Source organism: Orycteropus afer, unplaced genomic scaffold (assembly GCF_000298275.1).
Source record: "Orycteropus afer afer isolate SDZICR_OR568_19922 unplaced genomic scaffold, OryAfe1.0 scaffold00022, whole genome shotgun sequence".
NCBI lineage: Eukaryota > Metazoa > Chordata > Mammalia > Tubulidentata > Orycteropodidae > Orycteropus > Orycteropus afer.
This window is the reverse complement of record NW_006921609.1, coordinates 6,286,652-6,294,238: the sequence shown is the minus strand read 5'-3', so window position 1 is coordinate 6,294,238 and position 7,587 is coordinate 6,286,652.

Genomic DNA, 7,587 nt, shown 5'->3' with positions numbered 1-7,587 from the left:
TTCAAGGCTCAGGGGTCCAAGATTATCTTCTGTGTCTGTATTTATTGGTTTCCCTTTTCTTTGTTGAAGAGGGTCTGTGCAATCCTTCTGCCTAGTCTGCCATCTTGCCCCGCCTCTCTCACTGCTTTCTTGCAGAGTGTCACCTAAAACCTAATTTTTCAGTCACTTCCAACTCAGCATTGACTCCTTGAATGGACAAAACTGAAGTGTATAGGTAACATAAGTCAATTTTTCAAAGAGCCAAGGAAAATCACTCAAATAATTTGCCTTGTTTTTCAATTAACTATTGATTCTGTTTCTAATTTTGTAAATTTGAGCCATCATTCTTGCTTAAATGTTAATAACTGAAAACTCATTGTGTTGTTTTTAGAAGCTGTCAAATAGGTTTTGACTCATAGTGACCCCAAGTACAACAGAATGAAACACTGCTTTGTCCTGTGGCATCCTCATAATTGTTGCCATGCTTGAGCCCACTTATCACAGCCACTGTGTCAATACATCTTGTTGAGGGCCATCTCCTTTTTCACTGACCCTCACTTTATCCAACATGATAGCCTTCTCTAGAGACTGGTCCTTTCTGAAAACATGACCAAAATATGAAAAAATTCTGGCCATTCTCACTTCTAAGGAACATTCCAGTTGTATTTCCTCCAAGGCAGATTTGTTCATTCTCCTAGTAGTCCATGATACATTCAATGTTATTCTCCTACACCACAATTCAAATGCATCAACTCTTCTGCGGTCTCCACTATTCACTCTCCAGCTCTCACATGCATATGTTGTTTTTGTTGTTAGGTGCTGTCGAGTTGCCTCCAACTCATAGGGACATTATACACAGCAGAATGAAACACCACCTGCTCTCACGCCAGCTCTGCAATCCCCGCTATACTTCACCCCATAGCTGCAGCCACTGTGTTAATCCATCTCATTGAGGGTCTGCCCTTCCTTCATCAACCCTCCACCTTACCAAACATGACATCCTTTCCAGGGAATGGTCCCTTCTGACAGCATGACTAAAGTAGATGAGACAGAGTCTGACCATTCTCACTTCCAAGGAGCATTTTGGCTGCACTTCCTCCAGGCCAGATTTGTTAGTTTGTTTTGCAGTCTATGGTACTTTCAGCAATCTTCTCCAGCACCACATCTCAAAAGCATCAATTTTCTTAGGTCTTCTTTATTCATTGTTCAGCTCTCACATGCATATGAGGCAATTGAAAATATCATGGCTTGTGTCAGGTGCACCTTAGTCTTCAAGGAGACATCTTTGCTCCTCAGCACTTGAAAGAGGTCCCTTGCAGCTGACTTGCCCAGTGCTATATGTCATCTGATGTCCTGACTGCTGCTTCCATTGGCATCGATTGTAAAACCAAGCAATGTGAACTCTTTGACAACTTCAATCTTTTCTCTGTTTTTTGTGATGCTGCTTGTAGATCCAGTCATGAGGATTTTTGTTTTCTTTATATTGAGATGTAATCCATACTGCAGACTGTATTCTTCAATCTTCATCAGTAAGTGCTCAAGTCTTCCTCATTTTTCAGCAAGGAAAGTTGTGCCATCAGTGTATTGCAGGTTGTTAATGAGCCTTCTTCCAATCCTGATGCCACGTTCTTTTTCATGTAGTCCAAATACTTGGATATTTGCTCAGCATATAGATTGAAGACATATAGTGAAAGATACAACCCTGATGCACTCCCTTCTTAATTTTAAATGATACAATGTCTACTTGTTCTGTTCAAATGACAGCCTCTTGGTCTAACTATAGATTCCTCTTGAGTACAATTAAGTGTTTTGGAATTTCAATTCTTCTCAATGTTATCTACAATTTGTTATGATATACACAATCAAATGCTTTTGCATACTCAAAAAAAACACAAGTAAAATCCCTTGTTCCATGTCCTTTTCTGAATGCAGCCTGTATTTCTGGAAGTTCTCTGTCAATATACTGCTGCAACCATTTTTGAATTATCTTCAGTAAAATTTTATTTGCATGCAATATTAATGATATTGTTCTATAATTTCCACATTCTGTGAGATTACCTTTCTTTGGAATGGGTACAAATATGGATCTCTTCCAGTCAGTTGGCCAGGGAGCTGTCTTCTAAATCTCCTGGCTTAATCAAGTGAGTACCTCCAGTGGGACATCCATTCATTGAAACATCTCAATGGGTATTCCGTCAATTTCTGCAGCCTTGTTCTTAGCCAATTCTTTCAGTGCAGCTTCAACTTATTCCTTCAATACTATTGGTTCTTGATCATATGCCATCTCCTGAAATGGATAAACATTGACCAGTTCTTTTTGGCACAGTGACTCTGTGTATTCCTTCCATCTTCTTTTGATGCATCCTGCATCATTCAATATTTTGCCCATAGAATCTTTCAATATTGCAACTCGAGGCTTAAATTTTTTCCTCAGTTCTTTCAGCTTGAGATATGCCAAGAGCTTTCTTCCCTTTTGGTTTTCTAACTCCAAGTCTTTGTACATTTCGCTGTAGTAATTGGCTTTTTCTGCTCGAGCTGCTCTTTAAAACCTTCTGTTCAGCTCTTTCTGTTCCCATTTGCTTTAGTACTCTCCAACTACTCTCCATTCAAGGGCAAGTTTCAGAGTCTCTTCTGACATCCATTTTGGTCTTTTCCTCTTTTCTCTTCTTTTTAATGACCTCTTGCTTTCTTCATGGATGATGTTCTAGATCTCATTCCACAAGTTTTCTTGTTTTCAGTCATTGGTGTTTAATGCATCAAATCTATTCTTTAAATGGTTTCTAAATTCAGGAGGGATATATTCGAGGTCATATTTTGGCTCTCCTGGATTTGTTTTAATTGTCTTCAACTTCAAGTGGAACTTGCATATGAGCAGTTGATGGTCTGTTCCACAATCAGCTCCTGGCCTTGTTTTGGCTGAGCTTTTCCATCACCTCTTGCCACAGATGTAGTCAATGTGATTCCTGTGTACTCCATCTGGCAAAGTCCATGTGTCTGGCCACTGTTTGTATTGTTCCAAAAAGGTATTTGCAATGAATAAATTGTTGGTCTTACAAAATTCTATCATGCGATCTCCAGCGTTATTTCTGCCATCAAGGCCAAATATTCTAACTACTGGTGATTCTTCTTTGTTTCCAACTTTTGCATTCCAGTCACCAGTGATAATTAATACATCTTGATTGCATGTTCAGTCAATTTCAGGCTGCAGAAGTTGATAAAAATCTTCAGTTTCCTCATCTTTGTCTTTGGTGGTTGGTGCATAAATTTGAATAATAGTAGTATTAACTAGTCTTCCTGGTAGGGATATGGATATCCTATCACTGACAGCATTGTACTTCAGGATAGATCTTGAAACATCCTTTTTGATGGTGAATGTCATGCCATTCCTCTTCAAATTGTCATTTCTGGCATAATAGATCATATGGTTGTCTGATTCAAAATGGCCCAAAGTGGTCCATTTCAGCTCACTAATGCTTAAGATATCAATCTTTATGCATTCCATTTCATTTTTGAAAACTTCCAGTTTTCCTAGATTCATACTTTGTACATTCCATGTTCTGATTATTAATGGATGTTTGCAGCTGTTTCTCCTCAATTTGAATCATGCCACATCAGCAAATGGAGGTGTCGAAAGCTTTACTTTATCCATATCAGTAAGGTTGGTTCTACTCTGGTGAAGCAGGTCTTCCCCAGGTCGTATTTTGAGAGCTTTCCAACCTAAGGGGCTCATCTTCCTGCACAGTATCAGGTAATGTTTCTGGTCTATTCATAAAGTTGCTCAGTAATGTATCAGACAGTGTTTCTCTGCTATTCATAAGATTTTCCCTGCCCAGTTGTTTGAGAAGTGGATGACCTCTTCCTTCTTCGTAGTCTGTCTCAGTCTGTAAGATGCACTTAAACCTCTGCACCCTGTGCAACCGTGCTGGCACTGGAAACACCAGTGGCACAGCTTCAAGCCTCACAGCAACAAGCAAGCCACAACAGTATGACAAACTGACAGACAAATTTGTCTTGCTTTGCTGTTCAAAACCTCTTTGCCCTCCCCTTTACCTGCATTCCTGGCCCTTCTCTGCTCTGTCATCCCCTCTGGCTTCTCTTTCCCCCACTTTCCTGGCTGGTGGGGGTGGAGCCTGGGTCCCTTCCTCCCCTTACCTTGATGCCCGGTTGCTGCTCTGCTCTCTCAGTCACCCCTGGCTTCTCTTTCCCCCACATGCATATGAGGCTACTGTAAATGCCAAGCCTTGGATTAGGTGCACCTTAGTCTTCAAAGTGATAACTTTGCTTTCAAACAGTTTAAAGAGATCTTTTGTAGCAGATTTACCAGATGCAATATGTCAGTTTGATTTCTCGACTGCTGCTTTCATGAATGTTGGCTGTGAATCTAAGTAAAATGGAACTGGATTAACACAGTGCCTGCAACAAGTGGGTTTCCTCATGTGTACAATTAAGTATTCTAGAATTCTCATCTTTGAAATGTTATCAATAATTCATCATGATCCACACAATAAAATGCCTTTGCATACTCAATAATATACAGGCAAACATCCTTCTGGTATTTGCTTTCAGCCAAGATCCATTTGACATCTTAAACAATATCCCTTGTTCCATACCCTCTTCTGAATCCAGGTTAAATTTCTCTCAGTTCTCTGTTGATGTACTGCTACAACCACATTTTAATTATCTTCAGCAGTGTTTTATTTATGCGTGAAATTAATGATATTGTTAGATTATGTCCTCATTCTGTTGGATCACCTTTCTTTGGAATGGGCACAAATATGGACCTCTTCCAGTAAATTGGCCAGGTAGCTGTATTCCAAATTTCTTGGCATGAACTACTGAGTGCCTTCAGTGCTATATCCATTTTCTGAAATGTCTTAATGGCTATTCTGTCAATTTCTGGAGCCTTATTTTTTGCCAATCCCTTCAGTGCAGTTTAGACTTTTTGACTGTCAATCAATTCTTTTTGGTACAGTGACACTGTATATTTCTTCCATCTTCTTTTAATGCTTCCTGCATCATTTAATATTTTGCCCATTGAACCCTTCAGTAATGCAACTTGAAGCTTGAATTTTTCCTACAGTTCTTTCAGCTTGAGAAATGCCAAGTGTGATTTTCCCTTTTGATTTTCCAACTCCAGGTATTTGCATATTTCATTATAATACTTTGTCATCTCAAGCTGCCTTTTGAAATCTTCTGTTCAGCTCTTTCACTTCATCATTTCTTCCATTCACTTAGCTACTCTGAATTCATGAGCAACTTTCCGAGTCTTTTCTGACATCCATTTTGGTCTTTTGTTTCTTTCCTGACTTGTAAATGACCTTTTTGCGTTCCTTATGTATGATGTCCTTGATGTCATCATACAACTCGTCTGGTCTTTGGTAACTGATGTTCAATGTATCAAATCTACTATTCAGATGGTCTCTAAATTGAGGTGGGATATATTCAAGATCATATTTTGGCTCTCATGGACTTGTTTCAATTTTCTTCAGCCTCAACTTAAATTTGCATATGAGCAATTGATGATTTAGTCCATAGTTAGCCCTTGGCTGATGATATTGAGCTACTCCATTGTCTCTTTCCACAGATGTAGTCTATTCAATGTCTGTGTATTCCAGCTGGTGAGGCTCATGTGTATAGTCACACTTTATGTTATTTAAAAAAGGTATATGCAATGAGTAAGTCATTGATCATGCAAAATTCTATCATGTGAGTTCTGGTGTCATTTCTATCATCAAAGCCATATTTTCCAACTATTGATGCTGTGGCCAGTTCTTTTCAGAAGTGGCCTGGTCACATCTTTCTTCCCAGTCTGTCTTAGTCTGGAAGCTTCACTGAAACGTGTCTACAATGAGTGACTCTACTGGTATTTGCAATACCAATGGCGTAGCTTCCAACATTGCAGCAACACTCAAGCAGCCACAGTACTACAAAATGACAGATAAGTGGTGGAAAACTCACTGCAGTCAAGTCAATTCCAATTCATGGTGACTCTCTGAGTTCCAAAGTAGAACAAAGCTCCAAAGGGTTTTCGTAACTCTAATTTTTGTGGAAGTAGATTTAGAGACCTTTCTTCTGTGGTGCTACTAGGTGAGTTTGAGCCATCCAGCTTTCTGGAAGTAACTGAGTAAAAACCATTTGTCCCAGCCAGAGATCTTACAAGGCTAATAGTTTTCTTCAGATAAAAACTGTTTAATCAAAAGACCATTCTTAGCTCCCAGCCTATACAAAAACAGCTGACCGGCTATACTTTCTTGATCCTTGGGCAAGAATATTGACCCATAGAGGTTTCTTTGGCTTACAGCATAGCCACAATTCCTGGAAGAATATTGTTTAGATAAATGTGTTTAAATTTGAGGAATATTCACAACTTTAAAAGGAAGAAATATTTTCACACTATCTTAGTCTTGACTTGTTTTTCATTATGTTGTTTATTGATGAATATTAATCAAAAGAGGAATATCATTATTATACCTCTTCTATAATTATAAATTCCAAAATTTATTTAGAAATTAAATGGAAAGAAAATGATAAAGCTGAAGATATTCTACAAAAAAATCAGTGTGACAGGTGATTTTATTTTCCTGAAACTAAAATGTTGCTTATTATGAAAGTATAATTATGACTTCTATAGCGTTGTCTTAGTTTTTGAAGCAACCATAACAAAGTACCACAAAGTGAGTGGCTTTAAAGGACAGAAATTTTTTTTCTCACAATTTTCAGGGCTAGAAGTTAAGTCAGAATATCAACCATGTTAATTGCTTCTTAGGGCTCTCAGAGAGAAATTCTTCCATGCCTTTCTCCTAGCTTCTGGAGGCTCCCAGAAATCCTTGACTTTCTATGGTTTGCATCTATTTCCATTGTCATATGGCCGTCCTTCCATCTGACTCTCCATGTCTGTTCTCTTTCATAACATGCCACACACTACTCTACTCCAGTTTGACCTCATTTTAACAGGTAAAATCCTCAAAAACCCTTTTTCTGAACAATATCATGTTCATAGTTACTAAGGGTTAGGACTTCAATAGATCTTTTTTGGGGGCACAATTCAATCCATAAAAAAGCATATTAAATAAATTGTTCTTGTCAGGCACCATCGAGTTGTCTCCTATTCATAGCAACCCTATGTATAACAGAATGAAACACTGCCTGGTCCTGTGCCAGGCTCATGATCCTTGCTGTATCTGAGCCCATTGTTGCAGTCACTGTGTCAATCCGTCTTGTTGAGGGCCTTCCCCTTTTGTGTTGACTCTCCACTTTACCAAGCATGATATCCTTCTCTAGAGAATGGTCCCTTCTTACAACATAACCAAAGTAGTTGAGACGAAGGCTGGTCATTCATGTCTCTATTTCCATGTACTCCATAGTAAATCAATTTCTCTGAGACTTTTCTCTCTCCTCAAAGAACTTAATTTATCCAGTATGTATTGATTGTATTGATATCATTTGGCCTTTACTTTGTGTGAATCTTATATCAATAAGATATTATGTTGGTTTATGTTTTCTCATTAGCATGTACAAGTAAGATAGTACAGATTTCCCCTGCTAAAGTAGAGCATGACTATGACAACTTTCTTAAGCCAAAATAGTGTAAAGTGAAGAAGCAATTAC